General features: G+C 41.1%; 1 long non-coding RNA gene and 1 pseudogene across 5 annotated transcripts in view; one reads left to right on the top strand and one right to left on the bottom strand.

Annotated features, from left to right (window-relative positions):
- LOC119056673 (uncharacterized) overlaps positions 1 to 26,251 on the top strand; it is a 41,035-nt gene that overhangs the window by 13,419 nt on the left and 1,365 nt on the right. The window contains exons 3-5 of one of the 5 annotated variants that reach the window (XR_008391726.1): positions 8,067 to 8,185; positions 8,881 to 8,917; positions 11,709 to 15,526. This is a non-coding gene — a long non-coding RNA (uncharacterized LOC119056673). Of the gene's footprint in view, positions 1 to 249; positions 1,537 to 8,066; positions 8,186 to 8,880; positions 8,918 to 11,579; positions 15,527 to 26,251 lie in introns of those variants that run through there. The other 4 variants (XR_008391728.1, XR_008391729.1, XR_008391730.1 and 1 more) reach the window with 4 other exon arrangements.
- Positions 17,632 to 19,463, bottom strand: LOC119056682 (keratin, type II cytoskeletal 8-like; annotated as a pseudogene).

Below are 26,251 nucleotides of genomic sequence, written 5' to 3'. Positions count from 1 at the left end.
GGACTCTGAAACCAACCCAGTGGCAAGGATGGTGGGTGGGGTGGGGGGTATGGGGTGGGCTGTGGGAGGATGAGAGGCTGTTTATCTAGAATCAGGGTTAAGTTGCAGATCAAGAAAGGAAGGGCTGCAAGACCTGGAGTTGCCCCTTGCAGTGGGCCTTAGCCTGTAGGCCATGAATAACTGCAGTCTGGGGGAGAAGACAGCCCTAAATGACTGGAGGCAAATCCTGACTAAAGGCCATTCTTTCAGGAAAGTATGCAACCCGGTGATGAAACCTGAAATGGAGCCTGAGTGATTGCCTCAATCAGAGATCCCAGCACACACTGCCAACTTTGCCAGGAGTCAACCACCGGAGGAAACAAGGACTTTTGTTCATATTTCCATGGTGGTGCAACTTTTCCCTTTAATTCTGAAATGCTTTAATTTACAGTCAGCTGCTCTGATTGGCAGCTGGGGTGGAACAGCTCTTGACCTGGGTCTGCAGCTTCGTGGGAAATGATAGTATACCCCAATCCAGACTCAGTCATTTTGTGGGCAGTTCCGGGTAGCTTCCAGAGAACGCAGTTCTAGTTCTGACAAAACTAACAAACAAACCCGTGAGTTGTCTGAGGGGTTGCTCCGTGCCCTGTATTGTCTCCTGCCTAGTGTTTTCCAGGAGAGATTCAGACAAGAAAATCCTGCCTCAAACAACCTGGTATGGTCAATTTGAAGTAGCTGTTTGAAGAAAGAAATCAAGGTCCTTCAAGGGGAGTCTTTAAAGTCAGTTGTCGTGGGCTAAGTTGTACCTCCTAAAATTCGCGTTGAAGCCCTAACCCTCAGAACCTCAGAACATGACTGTATTTAGAGGTAAGGTCTTTGCAGGGGTAATCCAATTAACATGAGGTCATTAGGGTGGGCCCTACTCCAATATGGCTGCTGCTCTGAATTACAAGAGGAAATTTTGGACATGGAGGCAGAGGGAAGACCATGTGAAGACAGAGGAAGAAGGAGGCCCCTCTCTCTACAAGTTGAGAAGCCTCGGAAGAAACTGATTCTGATGACACCTTGATCTCAGACGTCCAACCTCCCCAACTGTGGGAAAATACATTTGTGTTGCTGAAGCTGCCCAGTCTGGGGCAGGTACCAGGAAATGGCAGCCCGAGCTGACTTGCTGAGATGTGCTGTGGTGTAGGTGATCCGGAGCAAGGCCCAGAGAGGGGGGCATAGATGGAGACTGAAAACAATGCTCTGCAATGACAAGAGCTTAAATGGACTGTTCCAGGTTAGGGAGAAGGATTCAGAAGGGTGGAGAATTGTGAGGGGAATTGTGAGCAAGCCTGAATTAAAATAAAAGTAATAAAGTGATCTAATTCTTCTCTTTCTATTTCAATTTCCCACTCCACCCACCCTTCCCTTTTCACAACTGCTTTTTCATTGGTCAGGGCCTTGCCTGCCCAGGGTCTCATCATGGCTGTCAGGAGTATATATAATTTATTAGGGGATCCTAGAGATGGAAAAATACCTTGTTCCTTCCCCCAGGGACCTCTGCTGGTAGAATTTCATGATGGTGGTAAAGAAAGAATTTAGAGTAAAGGCCTTTCCTAAGTGGCCCTTAGATTATATCACTTTGGGAACTGCTTCCTGCTTCTAATTTTAAGGCAGCCCTGATTGAAGAAGAAAACAATTCTTAAAAATTAGGGACTGTGAGATATAAAAGCGAGTTTAAAAATTTAGTAAAATCTCCAATACAGAGGCCTCAGAGGCAGTCTGCCTGTCTCCTAGTCTCAGATCTTGGATCCTCTCCGTTTTGTTTTTAATACCTTAAAACCAGAGCCACAGCACAAGACAATTTAGAGATGGGCCTATATTGAAAGTTCTACTGCTGAGTGGACTCGGTGCTCCCCAGAAGTGAGTTATTCCACTAGTTTATGTCTTGATTTCTTTAGATGCAGAACTTTGGGTCATGCTGCCCATTGTGCCCTTGCTCAAAATGTTGTCAGGGACATTCAAGCTGAAAAAAATATTCAGGTTCTCAGTAATTATTAGATATATATATATATCTAGCACCAGCATACCTACTACTAGAAGTGGGAAATATGAGGGCAGACCCCAAAACCTGGAATTTATGTATTCTTGTTCTTACATGTTTAAACTTCACTTACCTTCAGTGTACTCTCTATTTGATGCAATACACATACAGAGACATTTTTTCAACTGCTCAAGATAGTTTTGGAATGCATTGATTTTATGCTTCTACAGTTTTTTTGTTTCATCTCTTCCACATGGGCAAAACATTTCCAATTGAGAACTTTTTTCATCCAGAAAAACAAAAAGTTGCTTGAGGTGAGATCAGACAAATGGGGAGGGTGGGGCACAGGGGTCATGCCATTTTTGGTTAAAAACCACTGAACACTCAGTGCAGTGTGGGCAGGGGCACTTGTAAGTCACCCATCATGAAATGGGCAAATGCCTTGAAAGAGTCTTCAAAAAATTGGCTGAAGCTGAACTCAGCCTCTCACAACAATGCCAGTTGGCACACTGATTCAGGTGGGTTCCTAGAACACTCACCTAGCAGGAGAAGCCTATACTACAAGGGGCCTGCCATCTAGAAGATAATTCCAGTTTGGGGGGGTCCCCCCTTGTATACCAACCTGTGATGTAAGTTTCCACTTTTAACTTTTGAAGGGATGACTTGTTTTTATATGAAAAAAAATCATTTTTCTCATTAAGTTGTTATAATTTTCTTTTTAATAATAGGTCTGGAATTAGTAGAGATTCCCTGAATCCATGGGAAGGATGGCTTCTCGTCTCACTGTAATTTTGATAATTATAGCTCATTCTGATAATGGCAGCTCATTCAGTTGACATCATTTGGAAGAACTGAAATTTATCTCAGTGTCATTGTTGTGATAATTCATGTTGTGATAGAATCTCTTCAAAATCCATTAAACTTGCCTTTTTCTTCTTAAACTTGGTCCACTGAATACAGCTTACATGTTTTATTCCTAAGGATCATTACAACATAACATTCCTGTTATTCTGATGAGTAGCTTGGTGATGTCCCACATGAGCTACTGGGTTGGTATTTCTGCTCTCAAAGCTAAATGATCATGTTTTTTGGAATCTTGTTATTTACTTGGTGCCATTGGCTGTTTTTGTCAATCTGTCTGCTTCAAGCACTCTCCCTCTTGCTGGGAGAGTAGACACCATGCTTGTTAGAATAAGTCTACAACTAGATAAAACTGGCTACAGGTGTCAGGAGCTCTGTTGAATCGGGGTATAGTGGACAGTTGTGACTGCCATCCCAGCTTGCTTTACTGCATTTCTCATGGTCCTTGATTTCCATTTGGGGATTCCTATGTTTCTACTTGGGGCTCCAAGATTGGAACACTTGAGCTCAGCTAAGCCAATCAGCACATTGCATTCTCTTACTTAGGCATGTGATTGGTCCAGAAGTGAGCAATTGAGCAGGTCCAGTTACAGGGCTCTCAGCATCTCTAGCTCATGATGCTCTTTCTGTGGAATAAATACAAAGCATATAGCCTGGGTCTCTCAGCAGTCATCTTGCCACTACCAGTGAATCAGCCTTAGATGAGTCTGGTATTAAGGAAGATAGAATGCAGAGAAGGATTGATACAGAACTTTGGTGACATCCTCTAACCACTAAATCAACCATGGCCTAAAGCTCCCACTACCTCTGGATTATATTTTTGAGACTTTATATGAAAAATTTTCTTATTGTTTAAACCAGTTAACTTTTCTGCTAGTTGCCTCAAAGAGAGTTCTAACTAACTCATAATATAAATGAATTTAGCACTTGGACTTGGTATAAAATCTCTTTGGTACCTCAGAAGATATTGTTAGCATACTTTCTGGTAGTACATGGTATCTACTTATTCTTCAAATTGTATATATGCATCATATGCACTTTGTATGTATGATATTTTACTATAAAAAGACAATAATTAATGTCATTATATACCCATCTAGGCAGAATAACCAATGACATTCATTTTTTAAAATATTTATTGAATGTCTGTTATATGTCAAACACATTCTAGGTCCTAAGGTATGGGGGGAGAAGAAAAAACCTACTCAAAAAATAAAAAAAGAACAAAGAATATATAGCAATGTCAGGTAATAAGTGCTATGAATAAAAGTAAACAGGATTAAAGAAAAGACAGAGATGTACTGTTATTGTAGGTAGCCTGGCTAGAAAGTCCTTTGACAAGATGACATTTGAGCAGAGACCTGAAGGAAGGGAAGGGATAAGCCTTGCAGATATCATGACTTAGGAAGAGCTCTCTAGGCAGGGGAACTGTGTGTGCAAAGGTCCTGAGGTGGGAGTGAGCTTGGAGTACCTGGGAAACAGCCTGGAGTCTGGTGGGCTGGAGTGCAGGGATTATGGGGAGGGTGTCAGAGAAGCAGCAAGGAACACAGCCTTATATGCTATGGCAAGGACGGGCTAAATTCAGGGGGAGAAAGGACATGTTCAGGACCCTGAGTAGGATCTGACTCAGAGTATTCAAAAGACTGCTGTTGAGGTGTGAAGTGTGTACAGAGAAAGGGTGGGTATGGGGAGGCCAGGTGGGAGGTCCTTATATTATTCTGGGTGAGAGAAAAAATGGCCCAGACTCTTACCGCAGCAGGGATGGCAACAAGTGGTCGGGTCCTGATGGTGTCTGGGAAACCTTGTCAGGGAACATGGATCAGATGTGGCAAGAGAGACAATGAGAGGACTCAGGATGCCTTAGGAGCCCGTGGGAGAGGAGCAGATTTGGGGAGACAATCAAGAGTTCTGTTTTGGGTGTGTTAGCTCTGTGATGCCTGTTAGATATTCAGGCGGGGCTCTCATGAGCAGATGGATATACAAATGCGGAATTGGGAGAACATGGAGCAATGCTTAGAGAAGCTTTACTTAGCCTTCCCATTGATTATCCTATCAGTGGCAGGTGGAAAACTACAGAAAAATCAATGGATGGAAATTTTATGGACACTGGTGGTCTTTCCTGAGATTTCTAAAATGTAGTGGTTCAGAAGCTTTGGAAAGAGCTCCTTAGGTTGACTGATGCATGAATCTGGTCAGGAAATCATGCCGTCAGAGGATAAAAATAACGCCACAAAACCCACCCTGTATGGCAGGGTCCACCACTCCAAGGCAGTCCAAACCGCGCTTCGATACTGCTTGTTGCTTCAGCAGACTTCTTCTTCTTCTTTCTTTTTTTTAATCTTCAACCGAGGATATGTTTTATTGATTTTAGAGAGAGAGAGGGAGGGAGAGAGAGATACAGAAACATCAGTGTGGGAAAGAAACATCAGTCAGCCACCACCTGTATGCACCCTGACTGGGTGGGGATCGAGCCCACAACCTAGATATGTGCCCTGACCAGCTATGGAACTCACCACCTTTTGGTGCACGGGATGACGGTCCAGCCAACCGAGCCACCCATCACTCCAGGGCTCAGCAACCTTCTAAACAGCCAAACACACAGACCTGCAAGTGAACACACAAGTGGTTCCAATTTATCTTTTGTTCTCAAAGGCCTGAGTACTGTGGGTTCAGTCCTTCTGCATCTGATGCCATTCTTCCTGCTAAATGACTTGGGAGTCTGTAAATACAGCGGCAGTATTGGGAGCAGAGAATGATAGTGACTTTGAAGAATGTGGGAGTCCCTGCCCTGGTGCTTGGTAACCTGTGACCTTCGTCCTCCAGCTCTGTGCAGCCTAAGCAACAGAAACACGAAACCAAAGGCCACGTGGGCTCCCTGGGCTCTGCCTCCTTCATTCTGTCAGACATATTCATACCTTAGCTGCTTCTTGGCTGCCCTTGAGCTGCTTCTCTGTGAAGTGGTTTAATCTAGATTTCAAAATGAACACCAAATGCAAATAAAAAATGATCACTTAACCAGCTGAATTTCTCCTCCATTTTCTCAAAGGGAGAGAGTAAGAAGAAGCACGACAGAGCATTCATAACTCTTCAGATGATCCCTGGGAACACTTCCTGTGGAAGGATTAAGGGTTCCCTGGAGGCACCCAGCTGAAATATCCCCATGTAGTTTTGCCTTCAAATTAACTAATGAGATCAGCCTCTGGTCTCAGTTTCCTGTCTTTGGTTATAATTGCTATTGCAGACTTACTAATCATTTCCTGCAGTCTTTCCTTCTTTGGCTATGATAAATATTAATGGCTTTAATTTTTCATCTCTCATTTGGGCCTGGAATTCTGTTTAGAGTGAGGGTTTTTTTGTTGTTGTTGTTCTCCAGACTGCTTTTCTCAGCAATGAACAATTTTCACAGATTTTTCTAGGTTAATTTTTAATTCAGACCTCACTTTCATTTTCCTTTGTTCTAAAAAGAATGAGAAGCCTTCAACAGCCAGGCCAAATTGAAGAATTTGAAGCTTGTCATGGCTTTTTTATTGTTTTCTCTATAGAGCCCCCGACCTGGGCATCCAAGGGCAGGCCAATCCCCTGAGACTACATGCAGTATTTTGTGTGTGGGGGGCTACGGTCTTCCTGCCACCCCACCCCCAAATAAAGATGTCATGACTTTCATCAGGTTATCAGAATATTTTTATTAGAAAACATTCAGAAACCCTGCTTAATCATTCTGGGGATTATTGCTTTGGGCAAATATGGTGACTTATTATTACCATGCATGGGAACAGACAAAATCATATTTCCTAGAGAGAGTAGGAAAAAGGCTATTTTTTTTCCCTAAGGACCACAGAGAATTTGAACCAAAACATGATTTCCCCTTCCCCACCTCTTCCTCTTTCTACAGTTGTGAGAACAGATTTCTCAGAATGGTAAATGATCTACCCCAAACCTCATGACTCGGTAGTTGCCGATATGGGACTAGAACCCGAGTCCTTTGGTTCTGGGCTCAGTATTCTGTTCACAGTCCACAGTCCATCAACAGCAAAATGACATGTCACACTCCATAATATTCAGCATCCCAAATTCTCTCTTTATTAGGGTGTACCAGTTTATTCTCTTCAACCGAAGCAATTTCATTCCAAGTACCTAAGTAAAAATACCTAAAAAACTTTAGTTACTGAAAAGAAACCTTCCAAACCATGTAAAGGGTCTGTACATCATAAACTTAAGGAATCATAACTTGTTCTTCACCCCTACGAAGAACATTCTTGTGCTTATCACAGATTCCAGCCATTACATCTCTTTGCATCCATGGTCCTCATTTCCCCCAGGATTTCAGAGGCCTTGCAGACAAGGGCCTTCTCTTGAATGCATTTCTGAGAAGATCTAGCACATAGTCGTTTTAATAAGGCAGATGTTTGTGGAATGATTAGTGCTATTTACACATTCCATTACATTTAGGACATTATCTAGGTGTCACTTCTGTGGACCATAATTCATAAGCCCAAATGCCTTCAAGGGTCAGGCAGGTGATATAAATTAATGAAGCAAAAGCAATTATGGGACCATAGAGGCAGTGGAAACAACAGAACACTGGGAATTTTATGGCCCATCACATTTAAAATTTTTAAAAAGCATTTCAGAGGCCAACCTTCTAGCTATGGTGTCATGAAAAGTTCAGCAAATTCTCTCCTCTGCAAAAACAAGTATAAAACTGGACAAAATTGTAAAGACCAACCATTTTTGTGTCCTGGAAATTGGCCAAAGGCAAATAATAAGTTGAGAAGCATTTACTCATAAAAAAACAGCTAGAGCCTTTGTCCTGCATCTGGAATGGTGCCTAATAAACAACTCACTATTTCAGTGTACCCACACAAGTTAAGTTTCTCCCAATTGTCTTGTATCTTATAAGATTTCATCTAATGTGATCTTTTGATTTGTTATCTAAGATCAGTATTTCTTCCAGATCTTAGAGTAATAGTTACTCAGAATTAAAGACACAAGAGCCATAAAAACCTAAAAGAGAAGTTCTAATGTCCAGTGAAAAATCAATGGTAAATTTAATTTAGGATAAGAATATCTAGTGTTGAAATACCGCAACATTACCCCCCAAAAAGCTAAAAATGACGTCCTAACTAAGTTATAAGAAAGTATACCATCTTAATGGTACAGGTAGGTACAATGCATCCGTTTTTATCTGTGTTCCCAGAATAAAGCATTATATGGGACTGTGGATGGTTTCACTTCTGAAGGCCAGTCCTAAGGAATGGGTGGTAACCGAGCTGCTCCACCACACGAGGGCGCACGAGCAGTTACTGAAAGTCTGCGGTAAGGCTCCAGCACTGCGTGGAAACACCCCGGGAGGGGGCTCTCTAGCTGTCGGACACAGTTCCAGGAGCTTATGTCATTACTTCTCGTTATAGCAAAGGGTTAGAAGGCAGCACATGAAGAGTGGCCTCATTTTTGTAAAATAAACACAATGGTAAGTTTATATGCATCCAAAAGGTTCAGGAAGATTAAACACCAAAATATTTTAAAAAGTGCTGAGTATTCTGAGAGGATAAGTGAATGATTTTTCTGTACTTTTCAAATATTTTACATCAAATGTTTATTGTCACCAAAAAAAGTAAAAAAAAAAGTTTTAAAATAGTTACAGGAAAGAGTAGAGATCTGTTGCGCAGAGTTTTTTTTCTGCATAATATTGCCAGTTTCTTACCTACTCACTACTTGGGGGCAGGGGGAGGAAGGGGTCACTTGAGAGGCATCTGTAGCTGGTAAATTAGCAAAGCTTGTAAGATCAGAACATAAAAGGCTGTATGAAAAGTCTATGAGTAATAGTAAAACTGGATACCAGAAACTTGGTATCTTTTTTGTGTGTGACTGATAATGTCATCAGTTGTAGTAGATAGTCTGTTAAAGGCAACGTAGTGGAGAAATACTTTTAAGTCTATCAGAAATCTGTGCTAGGTTCTTAAGATGGTCTCTTTGAAATGACTTAAAGAAATTGTGTTCTTTTGTTTCAGAAGAACAAGGAAGAACTTCATTCATATGCAGTTTTGCGTAAGTAACCAAATAATTCAATTCTGCATGGCAAAAAATCCAGAATGTTTTACATCTAAGTAAGTATGTCTTAGTTTCCAGGGAAACTGATATAAAATTGTCTGGCATAAATACATTAAAAGCAAACTTTCAATGTGCTTGTACTTTATATATGGTGTTCTGGCCTTGTTTCGATAGAAACTTAATAATAGGCAAATGCTGAAATTGAGGCTTCTCCTATCACTTTATTGAATTTTCCCCCAATTAAAAACAAATTGACATAAAATTTTAACTATCATGATGAACATAACAATGTAAATTCTGTACTCATGAACTCTATTTTTTCTCAACTTTTCTGATTTAACACAACTTATTACAGCCCCATCCTTCATCCTGGTTACTTGACCTGCCCTCTGCCAGCTCTGCCTGGAGTCCCTCTGTCCAGAGCACTCTCAGCTTCAATTCGCAGTCACAAAAACAAACCTTTTGAAATATATTGACTTTTAACCTGGTAAATTCCTGATATTTCATGACTCCTACTTTCAGTCTTATCTTAATGAATTTACAGGCATGGGATGGAGGGGTAAATGATGCTTCCGAGTTGTACACAGTCATTTCAAATGGAAGTAATCAAGACTGGAATAAGTTAATATAGGCCCGCTTTATGGAGAGATTATAAAAATATGGCGTGCATTCTAGAGTGTTTTAAGCACCATGAAAGTTGAATTTGGCGCATCTGTCACCTCCAACTCAGCCTCTTCTGTTCAGTAGCTGTGTGACACAGTCACCTGAGATCTCTAAGTCTGATTTCTTCATCAGCAATGTAGGGTGAATATACAGGAGCCTTATTTGTAGTTAGAAGGGCCAGATGAGATATGCATGAAAATGTGTTGTAAATCTTAAAAACAATTATGTAATGGTTAATTATACATATAATGGTAAATAACAATTATATATAATTTTATATATATCATTAATAAGTGGCTGAATATTGAACACCCACTTATGTAGGCTGTTCAATATTCAATTACTGCACTGCATGAAAAAAATAACACAAAATGAATGGATCAAAAAACTATGGTACATTTATACAATGGAATTCTATGTAGCAGAAAGAAAGAAGGAGCTCCTACCCTTTGCAACAGCATGGATGGAACTGGAAAGCATTATGCTAAATGAAATAAGCCAGGCAGTAAAAGACAAATACCATATGATCTCACCTTTAACAGGAACCTAAACAACAAAACAAACACACAAATATAACCAAAGACACTGAAATAGAGAACAGGCTGACAGTGACCAGAGGGGAAAGGGGAGGGAATTTCAGGGGAAAAGGGGAAGGGTTTACGGGAACAAGTATAAAGGACACATGGACAAAAACTAAGGGGGGTGGAAATGGGAGGGAGGTGGGGAGGGCTGGGTGGGTGGGCTGGGATGGGAATAAAAAAACAGAAAACTATACTTGAACAATTAAAATAAAAATTAAAAAATATAACACAAATCTGGAACTAAAAAAACAATCGATAATAGTACAGACCACTATAACGAAAATTTTAAAGGTTGGTAATGCTAAGTGTTACAAGAATGTGAAGTAACAGGATCTCTCAAGTACTGCTAGTGGGAGAGTAAATTGGAACAGCTGTTTGGGAAATGGTCAGCAGTATTAGCTGACCGTACTCTCATCTAATAACCGAGCCATTTCCACTATTAGCTACAAATCCAATAGCGATGCAAATACATGTGCACCAAAGACATGAGCCCTGGCTGGTGTAGCTCAGTGGATTGAGTGCGGGCCTGTGAACCAAAAAAGATTGCGGTTCGATTCCCAGTCAGGGCACATGGCTGGGTTGCAGGCCAGTTCCCAGCAAGGGACACATGAGAGGCAACCATACATTGATATTTCTCTCCTTCTCTCCTTCCCTTTACCTCTCAAGATAAATAAATAAAATCTTTCTTAAAAAATTTTTAAAAAGACATGAGATAAATATTCATAGCAGACTGGTTTGTAAGAGTCCAAAATAAACAAAAAAATATGTCCATCAACAGAAAAATGGATAAACACATTGTAGTATATTCATACAATGCGATATACAGTGATTTAATGAATGAACTGTATCTACACACAGCAGCCTGGATGAATGTCACGGGTATAGTATTGAGTGAAAGGAACCAGACAGAAAAACGTAATTGTACAAGATGATTCTATTTTTACAGTGTTGGAACTCATGACGATGGTCATAATTTCAGAAGGGAGCGATAATAGGGGAGGATCAAGGGGGTTTGGAGGTACTAGGGTTGCTCTTCTTTACCTCTGTGGTGATTGTGGTATTTGAATCAAGTGGTATTAGAACCGCTTCCTCCAGACCCGGGACCATGCTCCAAACTCCCGGAGAGCACGAGCTGTGGTTGAGAGCAAGGGCCTGGTTCCTCTTTCTGAATCCCGGATTCCCGGGGCTTGCTTGACTGGGGGCCTCCCATCTTAGGAAGCAGGGCCGCTGAGCGTGGAGCGTATCGCCGCCTAGCGGTGCAGAGAGGAGGTAAACTGCGTGGTAGGGGAGGTGCTGGCTCTATTGCCTGCGGGCTGGGATCTAGCCCGGGGTCCGGGCAGCCAGAGCGGGGCTGGCAGGGAAGACTCTCCCAGAACCTAATGCATCCTCCCTTAATCCGTGTTTCTTCGGACAAGGTCCCAAGACCGCCCGGTCTTAAGTTCCACAACCTCTGCCTGAAGACTCTAACTGTGGCCCTCTAAGCTCGGCTGGTCTTCGCTCACCAATTGATTATCCCCAGCACTGATCCACGAACTCCCTTGCAGTGCCCACTACAGAGCACGGGAACCCGAGAGGAACCGCAGGGCTGAGCCGCAAGAGATGGAACCCTGGCCACGGCTCACCGTGCCTTCTCGACAAAGGAACAGCAGTCCCAGCCAGACCTAGTGCAGCGGTGCATCCAGTGCTGGGTTCCCAGCCTCTCCACCGCCTGTTAAAGTGTCTTCAGCACCTCCGTATACCCCAGGAGTCTCCAAGATATCAATAGAGGCAACCACAAAGGGCAACTTGGGGAAAAATACCCTGCCTCAAGCCTTCCCAAGACTCGCGTCGCGATGCACCAAAGGGACGGCGTAAGGCTAATGATCCCACGTTCTGCTTTTCGTGGGTCAGCAGTTTTTTTTTCCCAAGGAGGCCCTGCTGGAGAGTGCTCTGCAAGTGGCCCTCGACGCTCTGGGTGAGAGAGGAGGTGGGGAACCAGTCAATATCCAGCACCAGAAACTCAGAAAGATAGATAATTCATCACCAAATAGAACGTGCAAAGCTCCATGCAGGGGAGAGAAAGTACTGTGATACTCTCCTCAGTGTGACCAGGAAACCACTCTGTAAATATTTAGAAAATAGCAATAGCCTGTAAGAACAGGCTACATACCCATACTTTCTCCATCTTCGTTTTTAAGCCAGTCTTCTGTACAGAGAAATTCGGACAGTGATCAGTTCTGCTAAAAAAAATCTATGAGCGACAGGCAATACCTGCACATTCCGCCTAGCACCCTACAACCAGGGGCTTTCCCTGACATGGAGGCAAGCTGAAAAAGAAGTTTGACTTACCCTTTTGTCCCTCTGCTGCGCCACACTGTAAAACCCAAGCCTGTGTCGTTCCCTCGGTCCCCTCCCACGCCATGGCCAGTCTAAAGTGCCAGGAGGGAACTCACAGTTGCCAAATGTCCAGTGGCAGCTGAGCCCTAAGAGAGGCCTGGAGGACATCCTCCATCTTCACTTCCTCTCGGGCTGCTCTGTTGTATAAGCTGGTCCTCATGACTCTGCTCCATCCCGACCTCACCCCCTCTTGCCCCTCTCACCTGGAGCGTGGTCTTGCCTGTCCGTTCTCACAGCAGGGTGAGCCTACAGCAAGCTTACGGCCTCTCTGCACTTCCACACCTGCCAGCAGCTTGTCTTGCCTGACTTGGAGGAAAAGGTATTCCTCCCGCTTGTCAGAGGCTGAATCTCCCACTGTCCCTGCGTTCTTATTGTTTTGTACACCCTATATAATTTATCTTTTCTTTTCTCCAGCCTTCCACCCCCACCCTCAAATATCATATAAATCTCTTAAATGCAGGGATCTTACATTCATTTGTTTTGCTGCAGACGTGGGGTGTGAGACAGAAATCGATCATGGATGAGTCCCAGATTTTTGGCCCAGGCACTGGATGGCTGGAGCTGCCCGTGACGGAGCCAAGGAAGGTCATTAATACAGCAGCCGTAACCGGAGGGTCAGATTTAGGTCTGGACACATTAGCACATTAGACATCTGTGTGGAGGTGTTGAGTAGGCAGTAGGAAGTCCAAGTCTCAGAGAGGAGGTCCAGGGTGTAGGGACAAGTGTAGCTGCCATCAGCACAGAGATGACCTTTAAAACCACGAGATGACATGAGAGCTACAAGAAGAGCGATTGTGGGTAAAGAAGACAAGGAGCCCAAGCACTGAGCCCTGGGTCGTTCCACTGCTAAGAAGTCAGGAGATGAGGAAAAACTCCCAAGGGGACTAGGAAGGCATTCTGTACTCAAAGGAGGAAAGCCTGGGGTCCCAGGGAAGAAAATGTTACAATGAAGGCAGCTCCTACGAGGGATCGGCTGTGTGCAAGAGGGCTCAACTGGTCAGTCCCACAAAGTGAAAACAGATAGAGTTTGGCCTTGTGGGGGTCATCCTTGACCTTGACAAGAGTGGTTTTGGTAGAACAGGGGGAATGAAAGCATGATTGGAGTGAGTTTGATAAGAAATGGATGAATGAATGAGAAATAAAAGAAAACTTGTAAGTTTGTGGAGATACAAATTAATGAAGAGAAAAGAAAGTGTTTCTGAACAAAGGTACTGGGGGCAATTATAAATGAGTGAGCTGTATCAAATAATCTGCTCACTGTTCGTACTCCTGAATTGCAACCCAGGCCCCCCAGCTCTTGCCTGAATAGATACTGACTGTGCTGGAGGCATGGCCTTGTCCCGGGCCAAAGAGGTTGTGGCTCTGTGGGTTCTTTTGGCTTTTCTCTGCCATCCCTTTGACCAGCCACCTCCTTGAATGAGGAATCAGTGAGATCCTGTTTACTCACTTGTTGATCTCTTACCCCTGGGTCTCATTTTAATCTTTTCCTCCTGTTTCATGCTGGTGAACCGACTTCCCTCTATGCTGTGGTCATGTGCCTGTTCCATCTAATACTTCAAAGTATAAGCCTTTGAAGACCTGGAGCAGCATGGAACATGCAGTGAGAGACTCCGACTGCAGCCTGATGGATCTGTGGCTTTCTGACACCCTTTCTTTTTAGAATAGCACACTTAATTTCAATCACCCCCAATGCCATTTTTGGTGTAAATTATTTTAAGGTTTCTCAGCTTGGATTCACAAAAATTAAAATCACCCAATTCTTATCGCAATCACAGCAACAGTGGAATCCTATCAGAGGACAAAGGTTGGCTAGGTTCAGGCTTATATTAGATATTGAATATGAAAGTGTATATAATAGCACCCTGCCTGGTACTTAATTAGTATTTCCCCCCACTCCCCAAATTCATTTTTTGTTCTCAAAATAATACAATGAAATATCATCTGCTCTTAAAAGAAGCAAGAGCCTCGTGACTTAGTGGGAAAGCAGGGGAAGTGGCTACCACTGCACAACGCGACAACAGTAAAGCGGGTCCGGAAGCCTGAGGAGGAGAGGTAAAGAACCGCCCGAAATGTTGGCGGATGTAACAGGTACCCGCCTGAAACACCACCAGGCATGCAGAACTCTTAATTACTCTGTCATCACCTAAGTATTCAAACAAGTCTTAAGCTCAGTGAAATGACTAAAAACAAAATCAATAACAAAAATTCCTGCAAAATCTCTTTGGTCCCATAGTAGGGAGACAACAAAAATATAAATTACTTCTATGAACTGACCGTTATTTTGACAGATTCAACATCAGTGAAAGATAATTTTCAAACATTTTCCTTAAAGCAATTTGTAGAATTAAAGATTGTCCTCATGGTGCTATTTAAGCATCAGGAGTGTGGAGGGAGATTGTTTTTCATCTGATTTCCAAGAAAAAAGACTTTTGCAGCAAAGAAAGACCATGTAATTTACTTTGTTCCTTTTTTTTCCTTTTTCTTTTTGGTTTTCTTGTGCTAATCAGATGTTTGCTTTAGATAAAGACTGTTCCTGTCCCCTAGAGCAAGGAATATAAAGGAAAGAATAAACAAATGGGATCTCATCAAAATAAAAAGCTTCTGCGTGGCTAAAGAAAACAGTATTAAATTAAAAAGATAACCAACTGTATGGGAAAACATATTCACCAGTCATACCTCAGACAAAGGTTTAATCTCCAAAATATACAAAGAACTCACACAACTGCACTCTAAGAAGACAACTAACCCAATTAAAAAGTGGGAAAAGGACTTGAACAGACACCTCTCCAAGGAGGACATACAGATGATCCAGAGACGCATGAAGAGATGCTCAATATTGTTAGCTATCAGAGAGATGCAAATTAAAACCACAATGAGATACCACTTTACACTGGTCAGGATGGCTATCATAAAAAAAGTAATAAACAACAAATGTTGGAGAGGTTGTGGGGAAAAGGGGTCCTTAGTTCACTGCTGGTGGGATTGCAGACTGGTACAACCATTATGGAAAACAGTATGGAATTTTCTCAGAAAGATAAAAATCGACCTGCCTTTTGACCCAGCAATTCCACTGCTGGGATTATATCCTGAGAATCCTAAAACATCAATATCAAAGAACCTATGCACCACAATGTTCATAGCAGCACAATTTACAATAGCCAAGAGTTGGAAGCAACCTAGGTGCCCATCAGTAAATGATTGGATCAAAAAATTGTGGTACATATACACAATGGAATTCTATGCTGCAGAGAGAAAGAAGGAGCTACTACCTTTTGCAACAACATGGATGGAACTGGAAAGCATTATGCTGAGTGAAATAGGCCAGGTGCTGAAAGACAAATACCATATGATCTCACCTTTAACAGGAAGCTAAACAACAAAACAAGCAAGCAAACAGAAAAAAAAAAACAAAAAACAAAAAACAAAGACACTGAAATAGAGAACAAGGGGATAGTGACCAGAGGGGAGAAGGAAGGGAAGTTGAGGAAAAGGGGGTGGGATTTGGAGGAACAAATAGGAAGGACACAGGGACGAGAACTAAGGGGGGTGGAAATGGGAGGGAGGTGGGGAGCAAGGGGCGGGGGAGGCTGGGATGGGAAAAATAGACAAAAAACTGTACTTGAAAAATAACTAAATAAAATTAATTTTTAAAAAAGTCAGTTAAAAAAAGCATTTTTTGAGAAACCTCACCTTTTTCCATAGCTTTCTGAAAAGGGGTCTGAGACAGGCTTCAGTCTGTTTCTAAGTAGCACTGGTCAGTTTACCCTGCACACTGTGCTTCACCTAGTCTTCTCTGGCATTCAATTGTCAGCCCAAACACTTAAAAGGAACTGTTGAAAGAATGAGTAAATTTAGACTGCAGTGCCACCCAGTGGTTGAACAAGTTTAAAAGTTTCCTAACACGAAACAATGTAACTGATAACTTAAATTTCTCTATTGATTACAGTATCATCAAATGATCTTTCTTTTTTAAAAAAAGATTTTATTTATTTATTTATTTATTTATTTATTTATTTATTTATTTAAGAGAGAGGGGAAGGGAGGAAGGGAGGGAGAAAGAGAAGGAGAGAAACACCAATGTGTGGTTGCCTATTGCGTGCTCCCTTCTGGGGACCTGGCCCGCAACCCAGGCACGTAGCTGGACTGGGAATCGAACCGGCAACCCTTTGGTTTGTAGGGGTGCGCTCAATCCACTGAGTGGCACCAGCCAGGGCCTCATCTACTATTTCATTGATGAACTATATCTACTTATTCCGTCATGTATGTTTTGAAGTAGTGCCTTTGGCAAGTCATAACTTCCCTACTCTATGTTCCTAGTTCAAAGATAATTCATTTCCCCCTAAAAAGAATTACCAAATTGCATAAATAATTCTTTCATAGAAATAAATTTTTACTTGTATTTCTATTGCATAAAATTCAACCTGCCTAAATTATCAGCCAGAATACTATATGTGCTGTGATATTTAATCAGTTCCCCAAGTATGTGGTTGTAGTGTTTGGACTTTGGACTTTGGACTTTTGCAGTAGAAATAGTAATTTGATGACAAATTTCTATTAAAGCCCCTAACTAAAGGGAAAGGAAAGAAAAAAAAGGAGCAGAAATTAAAAGACTATGACCCATACCCTCCCCCGACCCTCCCCCACCCCAGAAAACTACCTCGGTGCCTTGGGTTTACCTGTACAAAGAGCACCTAAAGGCAGATAAACAGGGAAGGCTGAGGAGAGCATAGCCCCCAGTGGCATGGCCTGTGCAATCCTATATAAGGAGAGGCCGCCACTTCAAGAGAAAACTCTAGTTCATAACTAGTTCCCATGCCCTACCTAGTTCCATATCATTTCCTCAATAGATTCAGAATCTGGATGACTGGTACAACTATGTTGTATGTATGTCTGTCTGTATGTATGTATTAGAGTTAGCAGACACAGTTGAGACTTTATTTTGGGAAGAACATCTGATTTGGGTTTTAGTCTAGAGCATAGGTAAGAGGGAGTCCCCAGGCAGTAAACTCCCCCACCCAAAGGTGAACTGAAGACTGGGGCTGAGCCTCAGGTGGGTCTCCTGTGCCCTCTGGTCCCAGCACAGCTCTTATCCTGCTGGCTTGGAGGACAGGAGGGACTGCAGTGATCATTCACTTGGGCAGGACATCAGATGACTCAGACACCAGCTTTCCATGGTGGGTCTCAATCTTCCTCACAACCACCATCTTGGAGAAGCTGGTGCTGGTGCAGCTGAAGGATCCAGAGGCCCCACCAGAGCCCATATTGGCCTAGAAGCCCAGGTCGTTGTGGAGGTGCCTGTAAGCCAGGCTCAGCTCACCTGAGTAGTGGCTGGTAGTCTCAGTATAGATGCTCATGTTCTGAATCCCAGACCCAGTTTGGTTCTCCTCATCCTCCAGCAGCTTGTGGTCAACAGGTCCAGGGCCAGTTTGATGTTCACGAGCTCCTAGTACTATTCAGCTTCTAGGCCATGTCCTGCTTGGTGGTTCTCAGAGCAGCTTCCAGCCCAGCCATTTTGGCCTGAGCAACCTTGATGGCCAGCTCCCCACACTGTTTGGCATCAATGCTGGTGGCCTCCAGAGAAGCCCTCAGGCCTTTGAGGCCATTGATCTCAGTCTGCAGTTGGCTGATGTTCCAGTTTACCTCAGAAATCTCTGACTTTGTGTGATGCAGGTCATCCCGTGCTTCCCAGTCGATGTCTGCAGCTCCTCATAATTGATCTGGTGCATGGTGTCAGTCTCAGCCCAGCTGCAGTTGGTGATCTCCTTGTTCTGGGCCTCAACCTCAGCAATGCTGCCATCCAAGTCCAGGGAGCAGTTGTTGTCTATTGACAGCACCACGAACATGGCAGAGATCTGGGTCTGCAGCTTGGGAATCTCCTCTTCATACAGCTGCCTGTAGAAGTTGATCTCATTGGTCAGCCTTTCTCGGTGGACTCCAGCTCTACCTTGTGCATATAAGCTTCATCCACATCCTTCTTGATGAGGACAAATTTATCCCCCATCTCTGTGTGCTTGTTGATCTTGTCAGCCCCTGCATGTTTCCAAACTGTGCCTATAGCCTCAGTTTCTCCTGGGCCAGCCTTTCCAGCTGCCACCGAAGATTGTTGATGTAGCTCTCCAACATGTCATTCATTTTACTCTGAGTTATCTGCTGCTGCTGCTGTAGGAAGGTCCACTTGGTCTCCAGAATCTTATTCTCCTGCTCCAGACTCTACACCTTACCAATGAAGGAAACAAATTTGTTGTTGAGGCTCTTGATCTGTTCCTTCTCCTGGTTGCACATGGCCTGGATGTTGGGGTCCACCTCCAACTTCAGGGGGCTCGACTGGCTCTGATTCACTTGGATGACTCTGATGCTCCACATATGCCCAGCTCTGCCAAAACCCGTGGCCAGATTCACGTTGGCACCCAGGCTACCATGGTAGCTGCTGCCCACCAGGGAAAAGGCTGAGGAGCTGATGCTGGGCCCATTTGAGTCTAAGCAGCTGCTGAAGGCCTGGGGACCAGAGGTGGACACCTTGTAGTTCTTCTGGGTCACCCTTGTGGCCATGGTGGAGGCGAGGAGGCGAAACCAGACAGAGATTCAAGAAAAGCCAAAAACTCTTGCTTCTCAACTATGTTGTATTTAAACTGTAAATGTAAGTAACAGCATTTGTTGCCTTTCAATCTCATGGCCTGAACACAACACAAATAATTTGTGAAGAAATGTTGAAATGAATCTGGGATTTGCACACACTCTACCTAAACTACTAAAGACAGAAATGCTGAGAAGAAAGATGGAGTGAGCATATCACAGCAAGAATAAGCAGCTACCTGTCGAACTGAGAAAATGAACAATGTCTGAAAGGTTATTGATGTGCTTGCTTGTTTCACTGGCAATGTCCTCCTTCCTTTCCTTACTGTCATTACCCCTCATAAAAGCTTTTAGAACTCTCCACTCACTGCACTAACTGCCTAGAATGTCTTTTAAAATGTAGAACTCCTCAAACTTCTTGTTCATTTCACTGCTGTAATTATTCTCTTGGTGTTTATGTTAGTAAGTCAGCTTTAAAGAAAAGTGCCACAAGGAACATAAATATTCCTTGTCTTTGATTAACCTTTATTATACCCAAGTGCAGAGCAAAATCATAAATAGTGCACATGCCAGAAATGCTTATTGAGCTTTCCTATACCAATCTCTAACCCTTGACCATCTAAAGATATAAAAACAGTTATTAACCAACAAAAGACCCTTCTTTCTTAGCCTGACAGCACACACCTTACAGACTTTGGTGGTGATGCCCATGTCTTTGTGATCCTCACCTGTCCCCGAAGACTCTTCCAAAGCCTGAGGAAAAACAATGCTCCTGCTCATGAGTGAAGAGCAACAACTGAACAGATGTGTTATCAGTGCCAGTCTAAATCTGGCTTTTTATTACACAAACTGTCTAATTGCTATTTAAAAACCTGATGGAATTTCTAGGTAAACATTTTTAAAAACACCAATTTGCCATTTAAATTGTGAAAGCATGTCATCTTTATGAATTAAAAGACAGAAAATGGGGCAAGGGGAGTGTCTTCTAATGCACATGAGATTTCTTCTCAGGGGAACAAAACTGTTCTAAAATTAGATTGTGGTGATAACTGTATCACCTCATGCATATACTAAAAACCACTGAATTGTGTGTACACTTTAAATTGTGTATACACAATAAATTTTAACGTATGCAAATTTCTCAATAAAGTTGTTAAAGAGACGGAAAGGAAGAAAAAAAGCCCAGAAGTGGTTCCTCACACCAGTTATTCCAGTAAAATTTAGGGCCCACAGACAGGTCTTGAGGTTGGGGGTACAATTAAAAGGACATCCTCCTCAGTGATGACATTTGCATGTGTCAGAGCTAGCAATGAAAGGAAAAAGGAAACTAAAGCTTTACATTTTATTAAGTATTAAGAGCTTTAATTAAGCCATATTGTTTGCTATTCGGATAATACAACATTGCTCTTAATTTATATTACAAATATCACTCTACATTTGGCACACTGGCAAAAATTAGACAGCAAAAGACTGGCCAGTGTTGAAAGGAATGAAGGGATGTAAGACTCACCCTGCTGGGGGGTTCAGACTGCTACAGCCATTCTGAAGAGCGACTCAGCAGTCCTTAGACAAGCTAAAGTACAAACACCCAGCAATCCCATTCCTGAGTCCGGAGGGGTGATGCGTGAGATTATTCACCACAGAGCTGTTTGTGCGGGTAGGGAGCTGGGGGCAATCAAGTTGTCCATCATTACGGGGGAATAATAGTAAAAGGCAGTGAACCCCACAGGATATGGAATATTACTTAGCTGCTAAAAGCAAAGGTTTAGATTTACATGAGGCTTCAAGGATGGATATTAAAAACACACTTCAAAGTATAAAGAGAAAAAGTAAAAGCAGAATGAATAATTTCATAATACAGTACATTTACAGAAATAAAAAACACATGTACACAAAACACTACTGGTTTTAGAAGACCATCAGCAAATGAAACCTTGCACATCAAGCACATTAGAATGACTACTTTTGAAGGCAGGAAATAGGGAATTGTGAGCAGAGAATGAGGAAAAAAAGGGAGTAAATAAATAAAAGCATGAAACGAAAGAAGGGCATTTGTAGTGACAAAAAATAACAGTGTTCTCTGAACTGAGCAGACTGATGAACTCAACCATTTGCTCCAGGGAACGAGAGGTGTGATGGAGGATGGGTTAAGGTATGGCTAGCAGTTACTTCGATACTTCAACTCTGGTGTTTTCTTCATGAACTTTCTTTCTTTTTAAATTATTTTTGTTTGTTTTTATTAAAATTTGGGGGGTAACATTGGTTAATAAAATTAGGTAGGTTTCAGGTGTACAATTCTATAATACAACATCTGTATATTGTATTGTGTGTTCACCATCCAAAGTCAAGTCTCCTTCCATCTCCATTTATCCCCCCTTTACTCTCTTCTATCTTCCCCAACCCCCTTCCCTCTGGTACTCACCAAATTGTTGTCTTTGTCTCTGAGGTTTTTTCCTTAATCCTTTTATCTTCCCTTCCAACTCTCCTCCCCTCTGAAGCTGTCCTGGTTCTCTGCCTCTATGAGTTAGTTTCTATTTTGTTAATTTTGCTCATTAGATCCCACATATCAATGAGATCATATGATATTTGTCTTTCTCTGACTGGCTTATTTCACTTAGCATAATGTTCTCCAGATTCATCTATGCTGTCACAAAGTATAGGACCTCTTTCTTTTTCACCAAGTAGAATTTCATTGTGTAAATGTACCAAAGCTTTTCTATCCACTCATGTACTGGTGGGCACTTGGGCTGCTTCCATAACTTGGCTATTGTAAATAACCTGTAATAAACCGAGGGGAGCATACATTCTCTCAAATTAGTGTTTTAGTTTTCTATGGTATATTCACAGAGTAGAATTTCTGGGTCATTTTAATTTCTTTGAGGTAACTCCATACTGCTTTCCACAGTGACTGTACCAATCTGCATTCCACCAAGAGTGCATAAGGGTTCCCTTTTCTCCATATTCTCGCCAACACTAACATGTTTATTTATTGATGATAACCAGTCATATAGGTGTGAGGTGGTATCTCACTGTAGTTTTAATTTGCATTTCTCTGATGATTAGTGACATTGAGCATCCTTTTATATGGCTATTGGTCATTGGTATGTCCTCTTTGGACAAGTGTCCGTCTATTCAGGTCTTTTGCCCATTTTTAATTAGATTATTTGTTTTTCATGTTTTCTTTTGATGGTGAGTTTTATAAGTTCTTTATAATATTAGGATGTTATATCCCCTTATCAGATGCATCAGTGGTGAATTTATTCTCCCATTCAGTGGGTTGCCTTTACATTTTGTTGATGGTTTCCTTTGCTGTGCAACACATTTTGAGATCATTCTTGATCACCTACAAGTTCATTGAGGTATTGCAGATTGATTTCTTCCAAAGCTGCTTTCAGATCATTCCTCAATTCCCTGAGAAAGATAAACAATTACACTTTGGGTGAAATTTCATTTGATCTTTCCCATGTTTTTTGCTAATAATAAGTATAATTCATCTCAGATTATCAGTTAAGATGGTGGAGTCAGTAAACACTGTGCTTGCCTCCCTCCTCCCATGACCACATCAAAATTCCAACTAAATAATAAAACAACCATCACTAAGAGCCACCTCAAGACTACTTTAAAATCCAAAAACTAGTGTCTTCTTTATATCCTAGGTTACCACTGCATTTCTTGCACCAGCAAATTCCACATTCTAGTCACATCCATTTTGTGACCATTTAATAAACATGGAATCCTTAAGGCTAGATCCTTACCTTATATCATATACAAAAATAAACTCAAAATGAATCAAAGATCTAAATATAAGAGTTAACACTATAAAACTCTTAGAAGAGAACATAAGGGGAATGCTTTATAACACCTAATTTGGGAATGATTTCTTGAATACAACACCAAAAGAATAAGCAACAATGAACAGCAAAAATTGATAAGTTGTACTTCATCAAAATTAAAAAGTTTCATGGATCAAATACACTATCAGTAGAGTGAAAAATAACCCCTGATTAGAGAGGAAATATTTGGAAATCGTATATCTTACAAGAACTGATATCCAGAATACATAGAAACTCCTACAACTTAACAACAAAAACCAACAAACATTATTTAAAATGGGCAAAGGACTTGAATAGAAGACTTGCAAATGGCCAATAACAAAATGAAAAGATGCTCAACATCACTACTAAGTAGGGGCATGCAATCAAAACCACAATGAAATATTACTTCATACCCATTAAGATGGCTGTTATCAAAAACAAAACAAACATCCCTGGCTGGGTCATTGAGTTGGTTAGTGTCATTCCAATACACTAAGGTTGTGGGTTCAATTCCTGGTCAGGGCACGTACAAGAAGCAACCAAGGGATGCATAGATAAGTGGGACAACAAATAAGTGTTTTTCTCTCTCTCTGCCTTCCTCTCTTTCTCTTAAAAATCAATAACCACCCCCCAAAAGTTAAACAAAACAAACAAACAAAAATCCCAAATCACAAGTTGTGGCTAGGATATGAAGAAATGGAACACTTGTACATTGCTGGAAATGTGCAATGGAGCTACCTATGTCTTTTGATTGTGAATATTGTACCAAACTTGCATCCCCTGGATAAATCTGACATGATCATGGGATATGATCTCTTCAATATATTCCTGGATCAGGTTTGCTAATATTTTTTGAGGATTTTAGCATATATGTTAATCAGGGACCTTGGCCTATAATTTTTTTTGAGTGTCTGTGTATATCTGGTTTTGGATAGGATAATGCTGCCATGTAAAAGTAGTTTGAAAGTCTTCCCTCCTTTTGAAATTTTTGAATTAGTTTGAGGATAGGTGTCAGTTCTTTGATGTATGGTAAAATTCACCTGTGAGGCCACTGGTCCAGGACTTCAGTGTGCTGGGAGATTTTTGATTGCTGCTTAGATTCCATTAGTTGTAATTGGTCCAGTCGGATTTTCTGATTCTTCCTGATTCATTTTTGGAAGATTGTATGCTTCTAGAAATGTGTGCATTTTATTCAGGTTGTCCAATTTGTTGGTGTATAGTCACTGGTAAAATTTTTGTATAATCTTTTGTATTTCCGTGTTGTCAGTTGTTACTTTTCTTTCATTTATTATTTTATTTATTTGGACCCGCTTTGTTTTTCACTTTATGAGCCTAGTTACCATTTCAAAGAAAAAGCTGTTGGTTTCATGGACCTTTTTATTGTTTTTTTAGTCCCTATGTCATTTATTTCTATTATAGTCTTTATTATTTCCTCCCTTCTACTTACTCTAAGCTTTGTTGTTCTTTTTCTAGTTCTTTAGGTGTAAGGTCAGACTGTTCAAGATTTTTCTTGAGGTAGGCTTGGAATGCTATGAATTTCCCCTTAATAGAGCTTTTGCTCTACCATAGATTTTGGGGTTTATGCATTCATCTTCATTTGTCTCAAGGCAACTTTTTGTTCTTCCTTGATCTCATTGTTTACCCATTCATTGTTTCGTAACATGTTATTGAGCCTCCATACCTTTATGTGTTTTCCAGTTTTTTTCTATTGTAATTGCTTTCTAGCTTCATACCATTGTGGTCGGAGAAGATGTGCTTTGTGATTTCAATCTTCTAGACATTATTAAGACTTGTTTTGTGTTCTAACATGTGGTCTATCCTAGAAAATATTTCATGTGCACTTGAAAAGAATGTATATTTTGCTGCTTTGGGATGAAATACTGTGTAAATATCAGTTAAATCCTTTGGTCTAGAGTATCATTTAAGTCCACCATTGCCTTGATTTTTTGTCTGGAAGATCTATCCATTGATGTCACCTGGGTATTAAAATCCCCTATTATGACTGTATTACTTTCAACACCTCCCTTTATGTCCATCAAAATTTTCTTTATATAATTAGGTGTTCTCATTTCGAGTGCATATGTGTTTACTAAGGTTATATTCTCTTGTTGGACTGATCCTTTTAGCATTATGTAATATCCTTCTTTGTCCCTTCTTATGGATGGCCTTTGTTTCAAAGTCTGTTTGTTTGACATAAGTATTGCTACCCAGCTTTTTTGTTTGTTTGTTTGTTTCCATTTGCATGGAATATCTTTTTCTATTCCCTCACTTTCAGTCTGTGTGTATCTTTCATTCTGAGGTGGGTCTTTTGTAAGCAGCTTGTATATGAGTCATGTTTTCTTATCCATTCAGCTACCCTATGTTTTTGACTGGAGCATTTAGTCAATGTACATTTAAGATCATTGAGAAGTAATTACTTATTGCCATTTTGTTCTTTCTACCTATGTTTCTTTCTCTGTCTTTTTCTATCTTTTTCTTCTTTAAGAAGACCCTTTAACATACTAGTTTGGTGGTATTGAACTTCTTTAGTTTTTTTTGTCTTAATTTTGCTTTCAATTTTAAATAATAGCTTTGCTCAATAGAGTAGTGTTGGATGTAGGTCCTTGCTTTTTATCACTTTGAATATTTCATGCCAATCCCTTTTGGGTTGAACTGTTTCTGTTGAGAAATTAGCTGACAGCGTTATCGTAGCTCCCTTGTAGGTAACTCTCTTTTTCTTGCTGTTCTTAATATTCTCACTTTATCTTTAACCTTTGCTATTTTAATTATGATGTGTCTTGGTGTGGTCCTCTTTGGTTTCAACATTTGGGGGTCTTTGTGCTCCCTGGAATTCTGTGTCTTTTTCTTCTACCAGGTTAGGAAAGTTTTTAGCCATTATTTCTTCAAATAGGTTCTCTATACCTTGCTCTCCTCTTCTCCTAATGGTACCCCTGTGATGCAGATTTTGCGGTACTTAATGTTGTCCAAGAGTTTCCTTAGGACTTCCTTATTTTTTTTAAATTATTTTTTCTTTTTGTTGCTCTGTTATCTTGTCTGCAAATTGCTGATTCAATCCTCTGTTTCATCTAACTTGTTGATTCCTTCTACTACATTCTTTATATCAGATATTGTATTCTTCATTTCTGATTCATTCTTTTTAATGGTTTCTATATCTGTTTTCATGCTTACTACCTCTTGGTTTAAGTTCTCACTGAGATCATCTATTCTTCCCCTATGGTCCCTGAGCATCATTTTAACCATTGTTTTTAACAAGCATCTAGCTTTTTGGTTGCTTGCATTTCCTTTAATTGTTTTCTGGGATTTCTCTTGTTCTTTTATTTGGG

The sequence above is a fragment of the Artibeus jamaicensis genome, unplaced genomic scaffold (assembly GCF_021234435.1).
Source record: "Artibeus jamaicensis isolate MK-2021 breed Jamaican fruit bat unplaced genomic scaffold, CSHL_Jam_final contig_426, whole genome shotgun sequence".
In the NCBI taxonomy this organism is placed as follows: domain Eukaryota; kingdom Metazoa; phylum Chordata; class Mammalia; order Chiroptera; family Phyllostomidae; genus Artibeus; species Artibeus jamaicensis.
Note: the sequence above shows the minus strand (reverse complement) of the source record. Positions and strands in the feature narration are given on the sequence as shown.